This window comes from Rhinolophus sinicus, chromosome 17 (genome assembly GCF_057876585.1).
Source record: "Rhinolophus sinicus isolate RSI-liver-muscle chromosome 17, RSI-T2T, whole genome shotgun sequence".
Lineage (NCBI taxonomy): Eukaryota > Metazoa > Chordata > Mammalia > Chiroptera > Rhinolophidae > Rhinolophus > Rhinolophus sinicus.
This window is the reverse complement of record NC_142517.1, coordinates 22,498,911-22,526,370: the sequence shown is the minus strand read 5'-3', so window position 1 is coordinate 22,526,370 and position 27,460 is coordinate 22,498,911. Positions and strand designations below refer to the sequence as shown.

General features: G+C 32.7%; 1 protein-coding gene across 39 annotated transcripts in view; it reads left to right on the top strand.

Annotated features, from left to right (window-relative positions):
* LOC109447544 (uncharacterized) overlaps positions 1–27,460 on the top strand; it is a 661,414-nt gene that overhangs the window by 416,422 nt on the left and 217,532 nt on the right. The window lies entirely within an intron of this gene.

Sequence of the window (27,460 nt, the reverse complement as noted above, 5' to 3'; positions counted from 1 at the left end):
TTCCCACTCCCACATTCTAGCACCTCTTTTCTAATTTTGGACAAATTGCTCAATGCCTAAAAGAGGCAGAACAGTAGATTAAAGACATAAGACTAAAAGAAAAAAAAAGAACAATAATGACAAATAAACCAACTTTGGGTCAGAATATTCTCATAAAAATGTCCAGACAGTTTGCATTTATTAATGCCTGAGTTGATGATCGCTTATGCTTGCTGTGTGTTTACACAATAGTTTGTTCACTGTTCTTGAGTTTTTAGGCTGGCATGCCGTGGTGCCTCTAGAATGCAATATTTCCTCATCTATAAAATACATGTCATAATACTCTTTTTCGCTGACTGAATGAAATGAAGATCTAGTAAAACAAGGAATGTAAAATGAATGTGTGACTCCTCTAATCCCGTATGAAAAGAGCATGTCATTTTTTTGTGTGATCTTGTTGTGTGACAGAGGATGGGTCTCACTGATGGGAAAGAATACCTTGTGTAGATCTGGGTGAGGCCAAGAAGTCCTTTGATTTTATGGCTGTTACATGATAGTTCTAGTCTATATTTGCCTTTGTGATGGAGCATTGTATCATTTTCTGATGAATAAGGTTCTACAATTCTGTTTAATCTTTATATGTGGTCTACTATACTTTCAAAGAAAAAAATTTATTTCAAGTTAGTAAAGCATTGAGAAATAATGAAGCAGATTCATGAATTTATTACATTTGTTGTGTTTTATCTTTAGGTGATTGTGACCAAGGTTTTTTGGTATATTGACAGAAATAGTGAGCCTTGCTTGTTTTTTGTTTAAAAACTACTTTCACTTTAATTCTAATAAAATTAAAATTCTGTCTTAATATAAACATAATTTATATAATTATCATTTTTCACTGGAGTTTGTTCAACAATTCAAATTTATATTTTCATATACTTTGTGACTTTTAACATTGTCTAAAATTTATTTTGAATTAGATTATTTATTCTTAAACAATTATTGAAGAATTATTGAATTAAAAAGAGGCAGACATTTACTAACTCTTAGGATGAGGAAAGCAGAGAGTTATACTAAATAGAAAGAGGTATTTCCCTCAAAGTGAGCTGCTGTTAAAGTTTTAGTATTTATTTTTCCTTGTTCCTTCTTTATTACATAAACCTCAGTATCCACATGTGCACATGATGCTTTCATACTATGTGCATGATTCTGTGTTTTTAACATTTTAATTATGAACATCCTTCTAAGGGAACATGTATTATCTATTTCACCATTTTTAATGGCTGCATTATATAGGCAACATTTTTGATGTACCATGATTTATTTAATAGGGCCTCTGAACTATTTTTAAAAATAGGACTTTAAAATAGTAGAATGAACGAAGGCCTTCCTTAATTACACTTTTGGCAGGCATACAAAAGGATAATTCCCATTTGTATAGTGAATCAGGAAATTAAGGGGTGAAGAAAAAGTGTTACGGTAAAGAGACATAAAAATATTATTAGGTAAGTGCATATAAATGATCAGGGGAAAGAAAAGATAATAATATAGATGTTCATATTATATGAACATACCTGCACAGTTGTAGGTGTATAAAACTAAAATGTTACTAATTTTTTTCAAGGTTTACCCCAAATGACACCTCCTTCCGTAAGCATTCAAAGAGACTCTTCCTTTCCTCTTTGTTCACACCACTTGACTTACATCTCTATAACACTTGGGTAAAAATAGATCTTATCAAGATACAAAATTTTCTATCATTAAGATACGAAATTCATTTTGCGTGTATCTTTTTGACCCAAGTAGTCTGTTAACCCCTAGAGGGCAATAACTGTGTATCAGTCATCATTGAATCTAGTAGATGCTAAATAAATAGCCACTCAGTTAAGTAACTGAAGTGTTAGAAAGGGAACAAATAAGGTGAAAATGTTTCATCTTACCAAAATTTTATAAGGTGCCACTATCTTCCTCTCCATTTTCTCTGGAATACATAATCAACTCTTCTGATGGATGAGATACAAATAATATAAAGTTTTTGATATATAATGAAAATGATTTTTAATTGAATTTTAAATATTATTTTTGGTATTCATGCTCAAAATTATACCTACAAGTTGAGTATTTCAGCAAAAAAAATTTATAAATGTATGAAAATTATTTATATGGTGCTGAACTTATTTACACATTACATCATATGGATCTAAAAACACAGCGTCAGCTTTAAAGCATTATACACATGTAAGATTATTATTGTTAAGACAGTAATAGAGTTGGCTCTGTGGATTAAAAATAGGAATTGTTATTTACAAAATAGAAGTAATAAATAAAAGAAACAATTCTTTATATGAATTCTGTTAGAAGAAAAGGAGTATTGTTTCCAGGACTTTGTATGATATAAGTAGTTACTCATGCCATTTAAATGAATTTTTGACATTGTCTCAACAAGCAAAAGTAGAGTTATTAATAGTTTGAATTATGCTTGAAAGAATCGCTAATTCCACATTAGTTTGAATTCAATGGTAATGTAAATTTAAAATATCAGAAGAGATGTACTAGTTTCATTTTCCTTTATAGAAAAATTAAGAATTAGTGGGTGGAAAAGTCTCTTTTGAAACTGAATGTAATGCCTAGTGCATAATGGTTTTTCTCTTCCTCTGATTTGTACAAGTCACTAGCCACGACTCTAATTTGATATACATTTTACTGGGCAAGTTGGAAAGGAGGAAAGGATCTTGGTCAATCTTTTCTTAAAAAAAATAAATAAATAAGTTTGTTGCTGACTTTTGCTTGACAGTTTGTATGACTTAATATTTGAAATGCATACTTTTATATTGTCTTTGTTCTCAACACTCTCCTAGGCAAAGGTCTCCCACGATTTGGCTAGGGTTGCAAATGCAAGTACCTTCAGGACTCATGCATACAACAAAAGTGGGTGTAACAGATCAAGCTTATGTAATAACAAGTGATGTGGACGAGGCAAACGATGACCATATGCTCAACATACAAGGGTTACTTCTACTCACTCCAGTCAATTTTTCTGACCAATTGTATGTTCCAATGGCCATTAACTACTGAAAGCATAGGGAATTGACTATTGGAATTTTTACGTGAAATCTGACGGTTTTTGAATGTTGACTCAAATTATTTTTAGTTAAAAAAAATGTAATAGAGTCTAGACAGGCCTTAGGTAGGCCACCTTTGCATAGATACCGTGTAAATAATTGCTCAATTAATGAGTGAATCATAGATTTCTGTAAGAAATAGGGAAATTCAAAAACACCCTAACCCTTATTCTGCCTTGTCCTTTAAAGAGTTCATATAATACTTTAGGGAGGGCTATAGTCATAGCAGCAAATATGGAGACCAACCACATAAGACTTTTCAACTATCTCTAGAGTCCTGAAAGGGAAAATCAAGAATGATTTAAGTAAGCTAAGAAGGTGATGCTAAAATATATTCTGAAGTGCAAAAAAAAAAAAAAAAAAAAAAAAATGATGGCTAACAAACAATTTTTTTTGACACAGTTTTATCTGACAGCAACTAACCTTATGCTACTAATTTACTATCACCCCTTCTTTTACTCAAGATTCCTGCAAATCAAATGTTTTATTAATCTTAAAAAGAAATGCTGAATAAAAGTAATGGATCACAGGGAAGACAAATGCAAGGGGAAAATATAAATCAAACGTAAATTTTGTCATATAGTCATTAATGGATAAACATGGGTCCCATGGCCCCTAGTTTGTTTTCTATTCTGACCTATTTAAGACTTCCTTTTTGAATTCTCCCTGCTTTCCTTCTGGACAGACTCACCCTTTCCTCTTCTATTTCAATTCTTTGTTATACCACCACACATTTCACTGCACTTAATGGTATTTAATTACAGTTGCTCCAATGTCTCCAAATAGAATTGAGAATCTCAAGACCAGAAACAATATCATTAAAACTTTTTTTTTGAAACAATCATAAACTTATAAAAATTTGCAAGTATAGCATAGGGTATCATTTGAAAGTAAATTGCCAATCTAATGCCTCATTACCCTCAACTACTTTAGGATGTGTCTCCTTATAAACAAGGTCATTTTGCACATGACCACAATAAAATTATCGATATTATATGCTAAGGACTGAATTGTGTCTCGCCTACCAAATTTATATGTTGAAGCCCTAAATCCAATGTAATGGTACTTGGAGAAGGGGCCTTTGGGAGCTAAGTGGTTTAGATGAGGTCATGAATGAGAGACCTTCATGATGGGATTAGTGCTCTTATAAGAAGAGACATCAGAGAGCTTTATTTCTTTCTCCCTCTCTGCCATGTGAGAGCACAAACAAAGAGGAGAGTTCTCACCAGGGAATGGCATTGGCTAGCACCTTGATTGAGGACTTCCTAGCCTCCATATCTGTGATAAGTAAGCCACCCAGTAAATGATGTTGTGTTATGGTGGTCTAGAGAAAACTAAGACATCAGGAAATTACTATGGATATATAACTACCATCTAATCCTCAGATACCACTTGAATTTCATTAGTTGTCCAGATAAATTCCAAAAGCTATCCTTTAGAGTGTAAGCATTTGTTGCCGAATGATGTACCTTGTTTAGTACTCACATTTTATTAGTCTCCATGAATGTAGAAAAATTCCATAGACTTTCCTTGACTTTCATGGCCCTGATACTTTTAAAGACTACATTCCAGCTGTTTTTCAGGGACCATATTTCATGCAAATTTGGATCCTAATATCGAGGTCAGTATTTGGCATATAAATTATGTTCAATAAATGCTAGTTGAGGAATGAATTAATGATTGATTGAAAACCTCTGCTGGAAAACTCTGACTCTGAATAATTGAGGCAATGCTAATAGAAACTCTCTCAAAATTCTGAGAGAAATTTGTAAAACATGCCAAAATAGGGGGAAAAAAGAAAACTCCCATGTCTTCCTGTGCCGGTTCTGAGGTATGTCTGTTAATTCATTTAGTAAGCACGCAAACACTGACCACTCTGTAAATCAATACTCGTTTCTTTAGAGCTCTGCTTCTCAAATCCTGGTCTGTGGGCTGCTTCCAGTTCACACACCATTTCTGATTCATAATGATGTAAGTAGAGAAATTGGGAACATGCATTTAGATACCTTTTAGCATTTTGACAAATTGATTCTATTTCTGCTGAATCTAATAATTCTAAAGTGATGCATTAAATATACTTCTCCTACTTTTTGTTCTTTATTCCACTTATATAGTAACTAATTTACATTGTGTTTTCCATAATTATTGACCCACATTAGATTAGACATTAAAAATGTGTTGTTTACCACAGTTTGTGGTCATTCCTACCAGAGTAAAGTGGGATAAATGTGAGCTAGAACTTGGTGAGATTTGACCTGGAACCTGAAGAATGGGTAGGATCTTTCTAGTTTATAAAATGGAGAAATGGACAATTCAGGCATAGCTAAGTGTAAAAGTATGCTTGTGTGTTGTACATATGTGTGTGCATGTACCGTGCATGTACCATGTTTCCCCGAAAATAAGACCTAGCCGGACAATCAGCTTTAATGCGTCTTTTGGAGAAAAATTAATATAAGATCCATCTTATTTTACTATAATATAAGACTGGGCCTTTAATATAACATATAATATGGTATGATATGATGTGATGATATGATATGATATGATATGATATGATATGATATGATATGATATACTACCAGGTCTTACATTAATTTTTGCTCCAAAAGTCGCATTAGAGATGATGGTCCGGTTAGGTCTTATTTTTGGGGAAACACGGTATGTATTTGTATACAAGCTCGTGTGCATTAGGTGGATTTCAAAAGGCAAGAGTCTCAAAGAGTAAGAGCTCATAATTTGAATATTGGGTGATAGCAACTCCTCTCACGTCTTTATTGCATCCCAAAACATTGGTTCCTATAGAATTGCCCTGTTTAGAATGTTCTATTGATCTCCGTTTCCTTTCTTAACTCATTCTTTCCCTCAACCACCAGGAACCTAGAATCCCCATTGCTGGCAAAACACTAATAAGCTCCTCTGACCAAGAAAGTGGCCAGAGCTACTATTATCAGTTCTGATGACAGAGCCTAATGCACAGCTTTCCAAATATTTAAATGAAGAGAGAAGATATGTAAATAGAAAGGAGGGAGAAGAATGAGAGAAAGAATAGAATGTGCATAAGAAATAATGATGGTGGGGGGGGGACCTAAAAGGGAGGAAATACACCGTTGCATTAAGTTTAATTTATATTGACAACCCTCACTTCAAACATTATTTATTAAGCAACTGTCATGGACCAGACACTGGACTTGGGAAATGAGAAGAATAATAAAATACAAGAACTTGCCCTATAACGACTGCAGTGTTTTGGGTAAGACAGATAAGCAAACATGATTTCAGTGTAGTGATAGGGACATTCATTAGGTTATTTGCAGGTGCAATGGAAAGGTGATAGACCAGCCTCCCAGGCTTCTTGTAAGAGATGGTACTCGTGAAGTATCTTGATGAAAACTAAACTAAATTGAAAAAACACAAGAGGGAAAGGAGTACAACTTTTTTTATATAATTAAAATGTATTGGGGTGACAATGGTCAACAAAACTACACAGGTTTCAAGTGTACAATTCTGTAATACATCATCTATATGTATGTATTTTGTGTTCACCACCCAGAGTCAAATATCCTTCCGTCACTATATAGTCAACCTCCTTTACCCTCATTTACCATCCCCTTTCCCCCTTACTCTCTGGTAACTACTAAACTTTTGTCTCTGTCTATGAGTTTTTGTTTCTTTATTTGCTTGTCTTATTCCTTTGCTGCCTTCAGTTTTATAAGAAGGAGTACAACTTGATAATCAGCTTTCAGTCCAGGAGTTGGTACACTGTACGTGCTAATACATATTTTTGAATGAATGAATAATTTAGTTTTTTAGAATTAGCTGACCAAGTAGAGGTAAATGCAACAGTAGGAAGAAGATCTAGGCAGAGTCAAGGAAGCATAAAACATCCTTCTGAGTGGGAACAAAGGTAAGATCTGCAGTCCTACAAGATGTAGTAAAAATAGTGTGACAGAAAAAGGTGAGTTGAGAATGGTGACAAAGGGAAAGCCAGGTAATGGAGACTTTTCCTGGCAATAATAAGCCCCATTCTTTATTTATGTAACAGGTGCCTGGCATCGTGAGATTTGTATTGTAGTTTGAGTGTAGATGACTATGTGTGGGGGAGACAGGAAAGATACAATGATACCAATTAGGAGGCCATGTGACTAGTCTTGGAAGGAAAATTGCGAAGTCCTAACAGAAAGCAATGAAAGAAGAGATGGAGCATGGGGAAAGGGCACTGGTAAGGAGATTTAGGAGTCACTGGAGAAATGGAATCAGTGGAACTTCTCACTTATTTAAGGGATATGGAGGGGAAGAGACAAATCACAGTGTGAAGGGAAAGATGAAAGCTTGGACAATTTCCATATTTATGACCTGTGTTCCTGAATGCGTAATGAAATCCTAATTTAAGCTAAGATATACGGGAGGACAAATAATTATTTGGAAAGTAGGGAGAGATATCAAAATGAATCCAGTTTTAGACAACAAATTTGAGATGCCTGTTGCAGAAGAGAATGTCAAAACTGAAGAAATGCATATATATGTTTCTGTGTATATCTATGTACTTTTAATATATAGTAAGTGTTCCAAGTGCCAATTCTATCTGTACAGTCATCTAAAAGCTTTCCTTTCTCATTAACTTATTGCTGGCAAATTAACTTACTGCTTGAATATATAATTTAAAGCTCTAGTAATTCATTCCTTATTTCAAAATATACTACGGACAAAGAAAAATGCTGTATCTTAAAACAGATTATAGGCTTGTGAAAAAATCATGTCTCGAACACCAAAGCAAAGAGGAAAACTGTGCCAGTTACATACGGAACCTGTTTTGGTTTTAATTACCTGGATTATTGGGGCAGAAACAACCTTTGTGCCTAATTTATCCTTATAATTGCCTTAATTCTCTGCTTTCCCTTGCTTATGGACATATTTCCATGTTCTACTATTATTAGAAAGGAAAAGTCACTTCCTTTTTTGGTGGTTCTAGAAAAACACTTTAAATATGCTCTGCAATTTGGAGAATTATCATTTTATAAGTCTCTGTATTTAGAGAATAACATAGTCAACAAAGTGAAAAGTTTACCAGTATTTACTTTTTTGTCATCATGTGATGACAATGTGCTGTTACCTCTTACTCCTCATTGCAACAAACCTCAGTGACTCAGTCTTGTCAATAGTGACCTTTGAGCATCTCCTGATTTAAGATGTCCACAGAGACCAACTAGATTCTTGAACTCTCCATGCATTTGGGTCAGTGTTGTGAAGGTTAGGTCTCCAGTCAACTTCAGCACCTGCCGTGAAACTCAAAATGAATTAGTCAGTGGGAAGACAAGTCTTACCTCTCGGTCTCCTAAACACAAACACAGTTTTTTTCTGTACAGCAGTCCTTAGGATCCAAAACCTTAGGATTTCAACTAAATGTAGTCATTAACAACACAGCTCTCATTATATCTCCACTATTTAACCCATAATACCTACTTAGTAATTTTTTTTAACGCAGTTAATAAAAAAGCCAGAGTGGTAAGGTAGGACACGAATAAAAATCTGATTTTTTTCAAATTACATTTTTGGATTATCTTTTGTAAAAGAGAAAGACAAAATTTATGTAATTCCACTCCTTTCCCCCTGCACACAGTCGGTGAAAACGGATGTTGAGTTTTAGTCATCAATTTCACTTAATTATCTAAAATATAGAGAATTTAAAATATATAAATTGTCCACCTCAAATAAAATAATTAACAAATTATAAAAGCAAAGTTGAGCTTATTTGGGAATTGTAATTTTGTACAAGCGAGCTATGGTGGCCATAAGTAAATCTGGAGAACAAAGGAGAGAGGCTTGTCTTTATAGAGGAAAGGAAGAAGTGGGAGGGATAATTTTGAGGGAAAGTCCTTTAGAGGAGAACAAGAGTTCGAGGTGATAACGACTTCTTATTGTCTTATTGGATGAATAAGGAGAAAAATCTTCCTTCCTCTTGATGGAGAATGTAAAATAAGTTTGTCACTATTATGGTTTGCCAAGGTAGAAGTGGTAGAGCATGCAAGCTCCCACACAGGGTTTCCCAATTCTATTTTAAATGAGGTTTCCTTTATTTTCACAAGTCTAAGTTGATTATTTTGAATCTCAGAAATATTTAGTAGCCCAATTTATAAAGCATGTATGTAACCTCCCGTCATTTATTTTCTTCTATTCAAAGCATTTTTTTGTTTTTTGGGGTGTTTTCTTTTTTTGTGTGTATTTCATCAATGACTATCAAGCATATACTGTGTACCAGGCACTCACTGTACTAGGTTTTGAGGATTCATGGACTAAGTCAGATTTTCTGTCATCAGAGGGATGCACACAGAGCTAAGAGCTTTTAACTCTAATCCAGCTCAAAAGTCTCAGGTATGGCTTGCCAGAAGAGAAAATACAAAGGTGGAGATTTGAAGAGACAGGCCAACAGATAAGATGGAAAAGAGAGTTCCAGGTACCATAAAAAAAATATTGATGGCAGGATAAACACATTTGATGAATGATGGTGTGGTGTTTTGGACACAGAGAACAGGTCAGGACGGGGCAAGACAAGTAGGCATGTGCTAGATCACAAGAGTTTTTAATGTAATACTAATGACTTTGAGTTAAATTCTAAAGATAATGAAGAATAAATGAATAAATTTCACAATGGCATGAAAAGACAAATTTACATTTTAGAACGATTTCTGGAAGTTTTAGCAACTGTGAAAACTAAGTAAATATCAAACAAAAGGTCAAGAAGGAGGAGAGTTCTTGATGAAGAGCTAGGAGAAGGCATAGTTTTATAGCTCATTCAAGAGATATTTTAGATATGAAACTGATAAGACTTCATCATTCATGCATGTGAGGTTAGCACAAGCTAACCTCTTAGGGGTATCTTAGATGATTCCCAAAGTTTGCAAGAAAGTTTGAGTAGATGAAGGTGCCATTAACTAACTACAAAAAAACAGTTTTTGGGGAAAAATGATGAGTTCAATTATGAACATGTTGAGAGATTAATGTGTTTGCGATGAATTCCGTTGGTTATGTAAGTAGGCTGTTAAATAGATAAAACTGGCCCTTAAAAGGGAAACCTAAGCTAGAGATATTGATTAGGGTATCATTAGTAAAAAGATGTAGGTGGAAGTTAATTTCTGATGTCAGTGGGGTAGTCCAGCAGTATATTTATGGCAAGAAGTGAACAGACCTTGAAACCGTAGTGATGTTATATTACATGAAGTTATAAATGCAGGACTGATGTGACAAAAGTCTCACCCATAATCGAATATTAATGTGAGGTAACTTCTTTAATAGCTGCCTTATATTTTGAAAGACAAGGATCCAAAATCTAGGAAAATTTTCCCAAAATAAAAGGAAGAGCACCCAAATCTTGGTATTTGTTTCATTCTACAAATCTTATTTTTAAACAATCTACTTAATATTTTAACTTACAAATGGTAGAACCCATCCTGTTCAAATATGAGCAGAAAAACATGATCAAAGCACTGAGGATCCCACTTCTTCCTACCAGGGTTTTGTAGTTCATAATTTTATTGCACCCAACTTACTTAAAGAAGAACAACCCCCTCAAAGTGTGAAATTTTCAATGATCTAACTCACTCAACCATGGCAATATTTACTTTTGCATTAGTTCATCAGAAAGAATGCTAATGACATAAAAAATAAATGGAAGTAAAAATAAATCAAATATTTGATCTAAATAACATGCTGCTCAACTCCTATTTTGGTTAATGTCACCTACATGTACATTAACATAATCAAGAAGATTTCATTTTCTATACTGTGAAACAAAGTCACAGAAGGTGAAGTGACAAGAATGAAGCATAGTCTAAGAAGGGATTTTTTTTCCTTTGAGATTAAATAGTTTGTAGGCAGCCATTAAATCTTATAAAATATATTTTAGCCTAATCTTTTAGTCAAGCTAACATTTGTCTTTTATATTTTATTATGTATTTATTTATTTATTTTTAAATTAAAGTTTATTGAGGTGACAATTGTTAGTAAAGTTACATAGATTTCAGGTGTACAGTTCTGTATTACATCATCTATAGATCCCATTGTGTGTTCACGACCCAGAGTCATTTCTCCTTCCACCACCATATATTTGTTCCCCTTTACCCTCGTCTACCATCCCCCTCCCCCTTACCCTCTGGTAACCACTCAACTATTCTCCATGTCTATGAGTCTTTGTTTCTCATTTGACTTTTAATTAGACCTGTATACGTTAATGAATCTCTGTGGGATCAATATTAGTAAGACAGTATGGGGTGGAATGCCACAAAGATGAATCGATCCATATCCTTGACGAATTTTATGATTCATTACTACTTAGATTTTACTATATTTCACAATCATTAAGATATTATTCAAGCAAATCAATGAACTTTTATCAAAGCTAGAAATAAAACCTAATTACCTAATTTAATAATAGCTTTTTTCTAATTTATATTGTCAGAAAGTTTATAATATTATTTTCATCATGCTATAGTCATCATTTTTTATTATTAATTTCAGCTACATAAAACAATGTATAATAATAGACATTTACACCCCTCACAAAGTGATAATCCTCTTCCCCCAATCTACTACCCCTCTGACATCATATATAGCTATTACAATTCCATTGACTCTATTCCCTATGCTGTACTCCACATCCCATAACTATATATATATATATTTAATTATAGTTGACATTCAATATTATTCAGCTTCAGCTTCACGTGTACAGCTCAGTGGTCAGGCATCTACACTGTCCATGAAGTGGTCTCCCTAATAAGACAAGTGCCCATCTGATACCCTACAAAATCTTTACATTATTGATTATATTCCCCACTTAGTCATCATTTTAAAAATATATATTTTGAGCCATGTACAAGTCATAAATAAACAGATAAAGTCTCTGTCTTTTGTAACAGTCATTTGTATTCATATTCAAAACTGAGTTTTTTTAGAAATTTGCATCACAAACAAAAATAATAAATTGTCATTGAGATAATTTGATTATCTGTTATTATTCATGAACACATTGGAAGGCTTGATCTTTTACCAACCCAAATCCTCATCTCTCATTCCGTTTCCTACCCATATCTCTTCTTTTTCTTTAGTGTAGTATTCCTTTGACCAGACAAAAACACATAAAATTCTGATCTGTATATGGTCAATAAATATTAAGAGAATTTGGAATGCTTCTAAAACAAGAGGTTTTTGTTTTTGTTTTTCTTTTAACTTTCTAAAAGAGGAGATTAAAACCAAAAACAAAGAAAAAGACCTCTGTTCTTAGGTTATAAACTTTCATGTTGTTTATAAGAGGACAGGACAGGCGTTAGGAAAAAATGGAACAATGTGGTTGTTTGAATGAATGTTGAAGAATTTCATCAACCAGGCCTGGTATTTTCATGAGTTTCTTGATGCAATATATAATTAAAATAAGTGTGCTTATTTTAATATTGTTCCAATCTACTTTTAGCAAGAGGCCGGTATCCAATTTTATGGAATATATCTTTATTTTAGTATCTAAAAAAAAAAAAAAATCACTGAAGTTTAACTACTAACGTATTTTTACAGCTTAGAATCTCATGAGCAAGAAAAAATTTGTGTTTTTAGCATCAGTATCCTATTAGAATATAAAAGTTCTTGTCATCTTAGTTTTAAAATAAGAAATTCATATATTCATGGGATAAAAAATTTAAGAACACTTTTGAAAATATGTTGCATTAAGAAAATGAAGTGTTCTCTTTGTAAAAATTAGACCTTTTTCTCTAAGAGCCAAATTAATCAGATCTTTACTTTTTGAAGGAAGCATTTTTGAGATGCTTATTTTCTCATGTATCAACTTAGATACACATCTTTCTTCTTTGAAACTTTCATTGCATTCAGCTTGATCTGACTCATTCTCTTCAAGATCCAAGGCTAGCTTCTCCTTACCCCTTTGAGATTTCCATTATTTTCATTAAGAGATACTAGTTTTTTTCCCTTGATATCCTCTTTCTTCCACAGTTTGCAAAAATTGGCCTCGCCAACTTCTCTAGCATAAACCTCTTTCTTCTGTCTTCTTCCTACTTTATGATCTCCCCTGCGTATCCCTCCCCTTGCCTCAGTGTTAACTCATCAGGGCCCTGCTTAGGCATGTCCATGCTCTCCTATGCAACCCCCATTCTATGAATACACATAAATCAGAACAAATGGTTGAACTTATTTGGTATCTAACTTTCCCTAGTATTTTATAAGCTGAATTATTTTTGTATTCCCATAACCATACTAAATGACAACAGATACGTTCTAGATGCTTACGAAACTGTTTCTTATGTGAATGAACGAATAATCCCATCAAGAAAAAAAAGTTATTCATATATTTATACTATTTCTTTCAGGTATTATTTTGTTTCCATATGTGTGTGTGTGTGTGTATACATATATATCATATATATATATATATATATATATATATATATATATATTAAATTGTTTACGTTTTTTCTTTTTAAATAACTCTGAAATAGACGTGATATTCCTCTGTCTAGGTAGACTTTTAATTTCTTGAAGTGTTTATTAATGATGTATCTGTATATATATATTATATATAGTATATACAGTATATATGTCTATATATACTGTATATATGTACATATCTGTGTATACAGATGTATATACACATATATATATATATATATATATATATATATATATATATACACACTGTATATACTATGTATATAGTATATAAAATTGCTATAATACTGAAATGTATGACTTTTGATACTTTCTGCAAGACTTCTTACCAGAAAGATAGTACCAAATTACATTGCCTGGAGAAGTTTACAAGTTTTCCAAACCCACCCCTCTCTGGCCAATATTAGAAAGCTCCATGATGTTTAAAGTTTGCCTAACTATATAAGCATAAGAAAATTTATAATATGTCATTTAAACTAGATTTTTCATTTATATTAGTTAGTGGATAACTTTTTAAATGTTTTTTAAAACACCATTTTTGTAATACTATTCAATCTTCCAGTGTTCCCATTTTTGCCTCAAATTCACTACTACCACAGTGCTATCCATTTGACATATACCTGACCACATTGTGCTAATATCAATGATTCCTAGTTATACACAAAATAAATTCCAAATTCCAAAATAAATTCCAAATTTGTGGTCCAGGTCACTATCACCTTCACAGCCTCGTCAAAACCTCTCTTCAGTAAATTTCTCAATTCTCCCATACATACCGTATAATTGTATCAAACTGGTATATTTCTTAATCCCCTTTTCTCTATAACATTTCTCCCATCACTACCCTTTGAAATCTAACCTATGGTTTAATATTTGATAAATATACCCTAACATTTACTTCAGATCCCTATCGAATATCGCATTTAGTTTTCCATTTTCTTATTCTTGGTGTTCAATTTTACCTGAAAAGTCCAGATACTGACTTTTCAAAAGACTTGTTTTTTGAAGCATGTCCTACTGTTGTAAGATTTAATTACAAACAGTGGGCCCTTTTTCAAACTGGTGTTTTAACATAAACTGAGATGTACAAATTTAGAACTTCCCAGAAATGTTTGTCCAATTTGTTTGCTAAGTATTTGAAAAATAGCTTAAAGATATATAAATAATAAGTACTTGAACCAATTAAGATCATGTAAAATAATTTACATATGTTAGTTATGTTCTATATAAGCATGAGTGTACGTTTAGATTTAATTCAAAAATTATGCAAAGTAACTTGCATAACTGTCACCAAATGAGTCATTAAACCCTATTTATTACTGTAGTGTTCTTGGGATATACCATGTATCCCCGAAAATAAGACCAAACTGGAAAATAAACCCTAGTATGATTTTTCAGGATGATATCATCTGAACATAAGCCCTAATGAGTCTTTTGGAGCAAAAGTTAATGTGAGACCTGGTCTTTTTTTCAGGGAAACATGGTATGTGTTTCATTTTTGATATTCTGCTTTCCATTCAGCCAAACACATGTTCTTCCCAAAGAAAAGAAACTGAGAACATAATAATCAAGATATGCACTCAGTTTACAAATTAATTATTGATGGAAAAAATAGAAATTAATTTGATAATCGTTTCTATTGGCTTGTGTTTAAATCTGCAACTTCAAAAACTAGAAAATAAATCAAAGGCCATTTTCTTCCAACTGTTAATACACCTGTCTCATTTGGATTTATAATTTAACTTGCATTTAAATGCATATTTATATCTTATTTAGCATTTGCACCTAGTATTTGCACCTAGTGGTCAGTAAATTGTGGTAGTCCTTTTAATAACCAATGATAGGTCCAAATATAAAAACTATATATGTGAAATCAATCAGTAATTTTTAAGTTGTTTAAGTTTTTCTTTTTAAGTAACTCTCTGAAATAGACTTGCTATTCCTTTGTCTAGGTAGACTTTTAATTTTTGTAGTTTATTAATGATAGTGAAGTTAAAGAAACTAGTTATTAATTTGGATGAATTTAGAGTGAAAAGTAATATAGACAAGAATCTCAGTTCATATACTGAATTATCTAGATCTGCATTTATTAATGATGATCCAATGTAATTATTGATTAACTCTGCTGGAGAGATTTGGGATTTTTATATTATTCAGCTTAATTCATCTAAAATAAATGTCTTTCTGGCAAAAAATTACTTTGGCTTCCTGGTTAGGCACTTCGTTTCCAGAATCTTCAAACATCTCACTCACACAAAGTACAATTCCAATAGTCTTCAGACCGCACAAATAGTACAATGTTTAATACTTGATTTAACAAAATAGAGACATTAACACTCACAGCTTTGATTCTTTACATATTGGCCAGACCCATTAAGGCAAAAGATCAAAGACTCTGTTTTAAAAAAGAAAAAAGAAAATACTCGAAAAATGGTGAAAGGCTGAATTTAAAATTAAATCCCAAGCCTCATAGGTTGGCTTTTTAACAGTTCAAACCTCAGTTTTTTGTTTTAGCTCCCATTTAAAACAAAATGAAATTTGCCAAACCTAAGTGCTGTGTGTCACTAGTTTTTCTGGTTTCTTTGTAACAGCATTTCTCCTTTTAATCAGCCTGTCTCCTGTTTTTATTGTTTTCTTTGATCTCCTTTCTCTTTTAATTTTCCTCTTTTTCTATGGGGTCTCTTTTCCCATCACACTTTTTCTTCAGCTTCCTTTAAATTTTCAGACTTGAATCTAATGGTTAGATCTTATAGCAATCTAATATTTCTTACTGCTTGGAACAAGCATGCATAAACAAAACTGTGAAACTTTATCAGTGCCTTCATCCCACTTCCTCTATTTTCATAATTGATGAAATTCTAGTGGATGAAATTTGAGTAAATATTTTCAACATATAAATTTAATCTTGTAATTCTCAGCACCAATTTGGAGTGTTAGCTATATCCTTACCTTTGACAAATGTTTCTTATTTCTCAAAGTGATCATTTCCATCTTTAAATTATCTGTTTCTAGTGCTTTCATCTCATATCACTATTAATTCCTTTTGCTATATTAAGGTAAGTAATATTATGTAGGAAATGTGCTCTGGCGTCATGGAATATAGAAAAATTTGAGGAACTAAGTACAATAGAAATTTGTCTGACTAGGTGGCACCAAACCACAGTACTTCAGACCACACAATGTACTTCATCAACACTTTAATTAAACTGGTCTTTAAAAAAAAAAAATTAAAAAAAAAAAAAAAACCTTCCCTAGTCAAAAACAAAAGAAAACACAACCCACCAAAAATATTTTAATTTTTCACTTTTGGGTTGGTAATTTTGGCATCCTGCACATTTGCTTTAATCAGAGAAATGCCTTTCTTATAGAGGGATAGAGGATGCCAACTAACTAGAGCAAAACAAATAAAAAAGTTTCAAGATAAACATGGAATTCATGCAGACACTGTGGCAAGGAGGTTGGCACTTACTCATCTCTAAGGATAGCGTCTTTTGGCCAGTGCTATCATCCTCTCTGCTTTGACACTTGGAAATGGAAACTGAGTTCGTAAGACAAAACTAAACATTGCCCTTTTTATGGGAAGAGAGTATGACATAGAACTCACAAAATGGAATTCATGAATATAATTAAGTGCAATATTGGTGGAAAAAAATACCAGACTCATTACTAAGTCAGTGAGTTTATTAAAAGGATGATTAGGGTATAGTCAACTCCAAGGAAATGGATGCCTTCATATTACTGAACTTGGGCTTTCATTAAAAGTCTGCTGAGCTGGACATAGGTTAAGAAAGGGAATTGATAGGCATTCCATTTTTCATCATTGAGATTTTTCTCAAGGTAGATGAAACAAAGTGTTGGCATATCGCCACCTCTTTTTAATGTTCACATGGAAATAACAATTATTTTAGAAAATTAAGAACAGGGAAGATAGGAGTGGAATTTTAAGTTTAACACTGAAGAAATCTGAAGAAGTAAAGAAAAAGTATTTTAGATTGGTGACGTTTTCTTAATTCATTTATTTGTTTTCTGAGCTGTTCCTGTGTAGTAAAGTTGTACAAAAGATAACGAGCAGCACTCTATTTTATAAAGAAACAGACAACACCCCTTTTTTTGGGTAGTTATTTTTCAAAATTGACTTATTTGAATTTGAAGTGAGAAAAATATCACATTTCAGGGAACAATCCTACAATGCTAAAATAAAACACATACATATATAGAAATAAATTGGTTGTCACAGCTCTCCTTCTTACTTTGCAAATTTATATGGCATTCACCAGAAAAACACATTCCATTAGTTTTCCTAGACCACCCATGACTTTGACCTCTCCAGTCTGTTTTATACAAACTTTCATATTTCTCAATTCACATTTGTTGTTAGAGCACTAGGCACCTCCCTATTTTATTAATATTAGAAATATTACTTAATAAAATATTTATTGTCAATATTATAAAAACATTAATTATAAACATTAATATTATCTATGTAGTATTAGTATTCATTATGCCCCAGTGATCTTCTTCAGAGATAATATATATGCAAGCAGATCAATAGTTAAACAAGAGGGGACAGGATAGGGCTGTGTGAACACAACGAAATAGTGAGACCCAGAGAAATTATTAGAAATCTCATCTAGGAGAGCTTCTTGCTGGACCCCTTGTTGATGTTTGGTTGTTTGGGATAATTTACTAGTGATCCCTCTGTCTTTAAAGTAGTAATTACAAAATAGAATTGCTTTTTCCTTTGACTTTAGAATGTCACTTCTTTGTAACTATAAAAATGTACAAGGATTCCAATGAGAGCTTATTTCTAGAATTATAAGTGTCATTTAAAGAAATGTATAAACAAAACAATCAACCCAATTTTGACAAAAGGACAAAAGGCCTTTTAAAGTGGTTAAATCTGTCCAATACTCTTCATTCAGTTTAACAAGACTTGATCACCCCTGAAGTATGTGTCATTGTTACTGAAGACAGAGCTTGAAAAATTTTAATTGCCAGCTTATTTAGTTAAAAAAAGAAATGAAAAGAATTAGAAAGAAAAAAGTTCCTTAAGAGATCCCAAAATAATACTTTTATAAAGAATTATTAAAGGTGCCCTTATTGCCAGGCTCCCTTATACTATTAATATAGTTGAGCTGATTTTTGAGGAACTAGAAAAGGCTGTAATAGTGTATGGAGTTTGGGAGATGGTTTCTGTGTGCACAGAAATTACCATCATGGGTCTGAAATACTGTTCTATATAGATGTACAAAAATTCAAAAATTATTATATACAAAAGTTTTGCTGTTTAAAGTCAGTACCATGTAATAGATTTTTATCTTTCAGAGCAAAATAATAATAATAATAATAATAATAATAATAATTGTTATAGCTTGAAAACCACTTCCATTACTGGAAAAGAACTGAGAAAGTGCTTTGTGAATTTTGAAGTGGGCAAGAATCCAAAGCTCTAATTTTTTTATTTTTTGTGGAAATTAACTGCAACTGGTCAATAATTTTAAAGTGCTTTCTATATTTTAGTACCGTTTATGTCAAAGGAAAAGATACCAAAGTAAATAACATAGCACCTCTCCTCAAATATGTTATGATATAATTATGCAACTGTGTCTAAAAAACATGACAAAAACTTTAATAATAAAAAGCCACTTTACCAGGAAGTGGTATTAGAGGTATAGGTGTTGCGAGCAGATGGGACCTAGTGATGGTCGCAAAAACAATAGAGTGCTTTCTGGAAGCATCCGGATTATGAGGTTGAAGACTATGTAGAACTCAGTCAGTGAAGCCAAAGATAAAAGTAGAAGGCATTTGGTATCAGAGGAAACTCCTGAATGAAAGAATGCCGTTTCCAATGGATGAGACCTTTAATGGGACCCAGAAGTATTTGTTGTTGAATCTCAGTAAATAAACTTAAATGAGAAAGATGGAAACAGTTTGTGTATGGTCTTGATATCTAGGTAGAAAAGTTTGTGTTTAGTGTGGTTTGAAGTAAAAATTCATAATAGTTTTTTAAGCAGAGTTTTAATATACTGAGAGTAGCATTTACCATGGATTAGCCTGGAAGTGGTATGCATTATATGGGTGACAGCAGAAGGTTGGAAAAAAAGGCAAGAGGTAGCCTGGAGTCATGAAGGTCCAGAGAAAATAGTTGCAGTAATGCAGGTGTGGAGTGAATGATAAGCTTTTAGCTTCAGGTGATAGCAGTTAGAATGGCGTGAGAGGAGAGGATACCTGAGGTATTTAATTCACAATAACAAAATAGATCTATATTTTAATTTTGTAACTGCCCTCATATGTTTGGTCTGAAGGTTGTCAGTGTAGTTCTGTGAGCAAAATATGGTTTTGTTAATGCATTCCTTATCTCTCAGTTAAAGGCATTGTTAAAATTCCACATTGTCCTGTCTCTACAAAGATATCACTACATAGTTACGGATTCACTAGGAGCATGTACTTTTAAATTATTTTCCAACAGTGGCAGTAGAATTTGCTGAATCAGACATATCCAGCCCCATTATGAACGACAGCCTATATTTTTGAGATTTTTGGCAAAGGATAGTGACTGAGTTGATGGCTTGGGGCTGCAGACTCTATATCTATAGAATAGACGGTAACAGGTACATAATGGGTATCACCCCCAGTAGTATCATAAATGCCACCTATTAAGCAGCTGAATCAATCTATGAAGAGTAAGCTAGCTTCCAGAAAGATGGTAAAAGGTTAAAATAACACAAATTTTTTTTAAGCTCAATGTCTCAGAAGACCATTTAACTTTTCAAAAATTATGTAAATTATCAGAATGCAAGCTCCAAATTAAACAATAATAGTGTATATGAGGAAAACATAAGTTTGATGCTTCTATGACTCTCAAGAATGATTAAGGAGTACATTTTCCATTATTAAAGTATTAACTCATGTCGTGCTTGTCAATTAGAATGTCATCTAAAGGTCCTTTATGAGATGAAGTTCAGCAATAGACGCATGAGGATTCTTTCCATAAAGTGGGAAATTTCCTTTTTGGCCCACTGGAAGGATAAGGTCCATATTGTAATTAGAGGTTGAATGTAAGAAGCAGTGTTTTGCTGGCGTCATTGCTGCGGCTGTTTTCTGTGATTTCGGAATTGGACCAAGAGCCTTACCCATTGTATACTAGCTTTTGTGATATAGCCTCTAAGCCGACTAAAGGGATCAATGCAGGATGGTTTTGACTTATTAATGTTATGCATGTTGTATCTGCAATGACATGGCCAATTCCATTTGTCCTGCTGTTTTAACAACTGATTTCCTTATGTCAATAAATTGACAATTAAGTGATCCAAATAAGCTGTTTTGATCGCTCAAAAGATTCCTTTTAATATACTTTTCCCCCTTAGACATTTATACGACTTCATACCAAGTCTCTGTGTATATAATAGTCTATTTTTGTCATTTGTACATCCCTAAAAAGGAACGTTATTTACATAACAGATTTTTATGGGTTATATTGCTATATAACTCATGACCCACGTATATTGCTTTATATTGTTTCCACATTGAGGATCATAGAAGAATTCTGGAAATGTAAGTAAAATATTGTGTGAATGTTATTTAACGAAGTAAGTATGATTTTAGGGCACTTTTAACCCTGTGGTTGCAACTTCTATATTAGAAAGATATTAGTGACCCATATTTTAAAATCCCTATTTAGTTGCTCTGGACAATACATATCTTTCATTTTTAAAAGTGGAGGGTAAGACTTTATGTTATAAGTTGTACTTGCCTGAAGAAAAGCTGTATTGGAGCTTCAATATGATCCTGGCAGGTAGCCTAATGGTCCTTGGTTCCAAAAGGCCTAAGAAACTTGAACGGAAAAATAGATTTAAACTATCTAGGGAGTTCACTGTTTGGGGCCTATTTATCTATTCTTGCAGTATAGTGATAATTAAACACACTCATCAATGCAGGGACTACCTACTTAAAGAAAATAAATTATGTAAAAAAGGACTTTCTTATTTATGATGAAGGGAAATTGTAACTGGGTTAGTTGGAAGCATCAAGATGGTAGAAGTGAAATTGTGTCAGAATCATGAGAGGGAAGGTGTCCCACAAGCTTCTTATAACACCAAAAATAGCAAGTGATGAATAAAATGTAGAACAATATTTCATAAGTGTCTGACACTGTTGATGAGTACTTCCGGAAATGAAGACTATAGAGCAGACAAGTATAAAGTACATTTAAGATAGTAAGTCAAAATGCAAAGACCAAGACTTGATTGCACCAGATCGCATCATGATAAGGGAAAAAAACTGAAGCAGCTGTTTTAGACAAAGCCTTAAAATAGACCTAGTTTTAAAAATGCTAACTATGCTGAATTAATACATACCAAGTTGGGGTAGATTTAAAGCAGGGACTTGAAATTATTACTCTAAAATATATAAGCATAAATTTTTTCTGAAAATTGCTCATGTAAATAATTTGTTTCCATGAGAAAAATTCATGTAAATAAAAAAGTCAGTGTGAGAAACTATACTTAAATTTCACAAGTTGGAAGTTTTGTATTATAATACAATTTTCATTCATAGAATAAGTCAGAAAAAGAATCTTATGTACTGCTTAAGCTCTAAAAGGCACAAATATCTCATTGTCTTGTAAGCAGAGAATAAAATTTTAAAAAGGAATTTCTGGAAATACGTGACATTTTTTGGCTCTGATTAAACACTTATAATATGGTTCATATCAGCCAAGTAGCTTGATAATCATGGAGAAACCAGTTCTTTTGTTTGTTTTTATTTGTTTATTTATTTGTTATTATATTTCAACAATATAATTGATAAAATGTATTTGCTAATCACAGGATTAGTATTCTCAGGACACTCCATTTTTTATTGGAAAAATTATTTTGCTAGACTCATTTAAGTTTACTGCTATTTTTTCCAAGAAATTGTTTATTCTGTCATAAAATAATTATTTCCCATCAATCTATGTGTAGCGGGAAGGTAGAATACAGAGAAGAGAAATCAAAGTTGGGTTGTGAATGAATGAATTGGAGAGTATAAAGACCTTTAGGAAGAAATTAGGGCACTGCTTCACAAATAAGAGAAAATGGTAATAAAAACAAAGAGAGCTGATCAAAATTATGTTGTTGTATGTGTGTTATGTGTTGTTGAGTGATGTCCAGGTCCTGTCCTCAGCAGCCCTGCTCAGCTCATGTAGTCTCATGCCTGTGGATTCTTGCATGGAGTCAACACATCTCATATTTGGTCTTCTTCTTTTCTGGCTGCTTCTACTTTTCCCAGCATTATTGCATTATTGTCTTTTCCAAAGACAATTGTTCCAAAGAAAATTGTTGTTATAGAATATTGGATATCCAGGAGAGAGCTTATAAATGCCACCAGACATTTGTACAGACGTGTGTGTGTGTGTGTGTGAGTGTGTGTGTGTGTGTGTGTGAGTGTGTGTGACATGAGGGAGATAGTGGAAGGAGGCTTTGGTGTATTTTTTATTCTGGATTGATTTTCTATTTGGATGCAGTTACCAAAATGGTGTTAAGATTTCTGTGGGAGAAAAAGAATGAAAAAGGTTTACTTCTATAAATACATTTAATTTAACACATCCAAGTTTACCCTAAATATGTTTCAGTACAATTTGTAAACCCATAATTCTTCAAGAAGTGGAATCAGTGGTTGATAATTGTGCATCTGTTATTAATCAGCTCAGTCAGTTGAGTCATGGAGCTGATGAGGCCAAAGCTTGGGTTGGATGCCTGTGTGGGCCAGTGAGGTTTGCTCTCTTCCTGGGTCACTCACAGATTATAGTTCAAACCCAGGCCAACTATCTCATAGCTGAATGCCACTGACCATAAAAACAACTGGGCAAGAGAAAGTAAATCCAACAGCATTCCTGAAAAAATCCCCAACTGTATAGATGATTTGCTTGGTAATGATTTATCAGTAATGTTCATGTATGAAAAGAAGCATCAGTTATGCCCTCAGTATTGCTATAAAACGACATACAGGAAAACATTCTATGACCTCATGGAATATCAAGGATTAAATGATACTAAGAATTATCTGAAGAGAGCATGGAAAAATACTAATTCATAACCACAACTTAAATCTTTTTTAAATTTCAAGGAAAACAAAACTCCACATGTTGATTTTTCTTCAACAGGTTATAAAGGTCATTAAGAGATCTGATAAATACACACCCTACAGGCTCCCTCCAGTTCTGAACCAACTGGGAAATAAGACAAAAAGAGAGAAGAGAAAACAGAAGGAAGGCCAAAATATCACATTTGTTGTGGACTAGATTGAGAATATAGCTTAGACTTGCAGGGATATGGGCTTTTTAATAATAATCTTAGCATTAGACAAACTTTCCCACCCATTCAGACTAGAAAAACTAGATCTCCCTTGTAAGACAAGTCCCGTTTTATTGCTCAATAGCTCTTTCTGTGGGAGGTTCATCCCCAAAAAATTGTGCCAGCAAATGGGATTGATTTATGCATGGACAGTTTTTTCTTGAAAACATATCAGTCAAATTAGGTCACTGGGAATTTAAGTAAGAGAAGGAGAGAGGACTGGATTGTTCTATATGGAAGAAAACATCAGAAGGAAAAGAATTCCTGCCACCCCCTACCTCACCTACACAATTTTTTAAAAATTGAACAAACGGCCAGTGTAGAAAGTGGAGAAAATGCCAAAAATGAGAACTAACACTGTTTGTACATTGTAGTATATAAATACTTGGAAACCTTTTCAGAATCAATGTTGCTCTTTAGGGTGGTGTCCTTCCTGATGGTCTCCTAAATTTCTAAGGGTGGATGGTACATATGACATCTGCCACATGTGATCATAAATAGAATCATAGAGAAATGCTAGAGTGGAAATATCCACATACCATGACGGAGAAGTCAAATTCAGAGCAAATATTTTGGTAAAATCATTTATTTTACTAACTCATTGCCATTAATGATAAACTCAACATGACCTTAGTCTAATGAGATAACCCACGCAAATACATCTTTCAAATGTTGTGTGACATGTTCCTTCTTGGGGAGTAGCAATACCACACTACATTTCAGCTCTTTAATGTTTGACTTTATCACAATGTTTTTCATACTTTTGATAAGGAACCCCATTATAACAGGTGTTTTGTAAATTTAAGTTTGGGAAACACTCATCAAAATCATGGTATAATCAAGTTATTTGTACTAATATCTTATAATGTCTAGTTTATTACTAATGAAGAAGAGATAATTTATCTCATTATGATTGTATAAAAAAACATAAATGCATAGCATACCAAGTAGAAAGAGTATTTTTCATGTTGTAGAAATAAAGACTCTAGGAATATATGTATTTGCATTGCTGCAACTGTAATTTTGAGCATAAATAACTACAGGTACACTAATGATTTTTTCTAAAACAAATTCCACATTTGTCAATTTTTTTTTCCAGAATAATACTTTGATCAAAGAAGATCTTTAGTTTAAAACTTTAGTATAAAACTATGTGTGGGGTGTGTGTGTGTGTGTGTGTGTGTTGTTTTGTTTTCCCAAGCAGAAAAACCACCTTGGAAAAATTATCTTTATTGTAAAAGTGAGACTAACTCAATTTTCATTAATTTGACAAATATTTATAGAGCCCCTCTTTTGTGCCCTGGCAGTGGTCAAAGCACTAGTGATACAGCCTTCAACAAAAGAGACAAACATCCCTGCCCTTGTGGAGTTTACATTCTAATGGGAGAAGTTAACCCCTCCTCAACTTCTCAAATATTTTGAAGTAAATACCCCTCCAAATTTAAATAAATAAAAACATTTGTCATTATTGGATTATAAGCCCCTAAGTGAGTTTCTAAGCCCAGTAAATAATAAAGAGGGAGGAGGATTTGGGGTGGTTTAACATATTTGTTTACTCTTTTTCAGAGAGGCAAAGGATTATAAGATTATACCCAGTATTTTATAAGATTGTACTCAGTATTTATGTATTTTAGAACCTGAGGAAAGCTCTCCTTAAGAAAATAAGTGACTAATATTACTCTTTTTGAGCCTTCTTGTAATATTTTTCTTTTTTGTCCTCTTCTCTATCTTAAGAAAACTTCTAATAATAAAAGCATTTTAGTCAACTTTATTGGCTAATTCATCTGCACTGTGAATGGATATAACTGAATTTTCAGTCACTAAAACATTGACTAAATTAACTGTATTAACTTGATGATTCAGACTCTAAAATTCCTGTTTGTCATAATACTTTTATTTCTAACACATGTGGCATTTTGATCCAAATATGAGGTTTTATGATAACTATCAAGTGTGAACTTATACTTTCTGTGTAAAGTCTATACTTTTCAACCTATCCTGAACTAATATAGATTAGGACAGAAAAATATGTCCTTCCCCTAATAATGGAAAACCTCTGATAACCAGAGATTCATAATTTTCCATGATACTAAGTTGTAATTACACTTTGAATACATGCAATGCAATCTAATAGGATAATTGTATATGTGCTTATGGATTTTCTCTACTTTTAATTTGCTTTAAATGAACCTGTATTGCAGATTAATTTAATATTTAAAAAATGAAATATTAGACACTATTTTATATAAATAAAAACTATATTTAATCATGATAAAGTGGATGTTTTGTTTGAATATCTTTAAAAATCTATGTTTGTGGGTTACAAAAAAAATTTAACCTAAATTTATGTACAAGTATTGATTAGATTTAGGTCTCAATCTCAAGTTTCCATTTAAAGTGAATGTGTAATTGGAATTTTGTGAACTCTAAGATTCACAGACATTTAAGTTCATACAATTCTCTTTAATAGCACATACAGTCCTACGATTGTTTGTATGTTTAATTTGATCTTTGAAGAAGTGAATAACAAAAATGATGCCAACACAGTTGAAAAGAATAAAATTTAACTACAGAGATTCAAAATTATATAGGAAAAATCTATTAAAAATGTTTTTCAAAACCAGGTCTTTTGTTGGCGAAAATGATCACAAAAAAACATCTTTGGTATGCTTATTTATTATGTTGATAAAACTGGATGACAGTATAATTCAACTTGAATTCTTACTGAATGCTTTTCCAGACGTTATCGCAAAACAGAACTCCAAACGTTCTTCACATTCCTCATGTTCTTCTCTGCATAAAGCAAACAGTCCAGATAATCCAGATTTCACCAAACTCAAAACTATGTGCTTTTACTTGTTTTCTATGAACTTTATTGCCTCCCCTTAAAAACCCCAACACCTAGTGGTCTACACAAGACTGTAAGACATCCAGTACAATTATACGGAAAAATATTAATACTCTGTGCTTCTTCCTAGCCCCACTTGAGGGAGACAGGACAGTGGAGGAAAAGAGAAACAGAAGCAGAGACAGAACACAAAGACAGAGATAGAGAGAAACACAAGAAAAATATACAAACTAAAAGATTTACTTTAAAACATGCTTAGTGAAAAATAAATAACTTAATTAATTAATTAATTAATTAAAACTTGACCTTGGATAGGAATCAGATGACCTGTGTTCCTGGGTCTTACATTTCAGATACATTACTTTAAGCAAGTATGTTTATCACTCTGATCTTCAGTTCATTGATTTGTAGATGAGAATAATAGCACCTGCCTTGCTTAACCTTTAAAGATGTGATGATTATCAAATGATATATGTAAAATATCACATTATATCAATGTACAGTAATGGTAGCATCATTGGTGTTTATAAGTAATGTTGCTGGGAAACATTGCTAGATAGCTTTTTGTTATTAAATGTGTTCAATTGGGAGCATAGCACTGGGAGACTTATAAAACAACTATAGTAGCTAACATTATTTAATGCCTACCAGGTACCAGACATGTTCTAACCCCTTTAGGTGAGTTTATTTATTTAATTCTTTCAACAGCCTGATAAGGTCATTATTATCTTTAT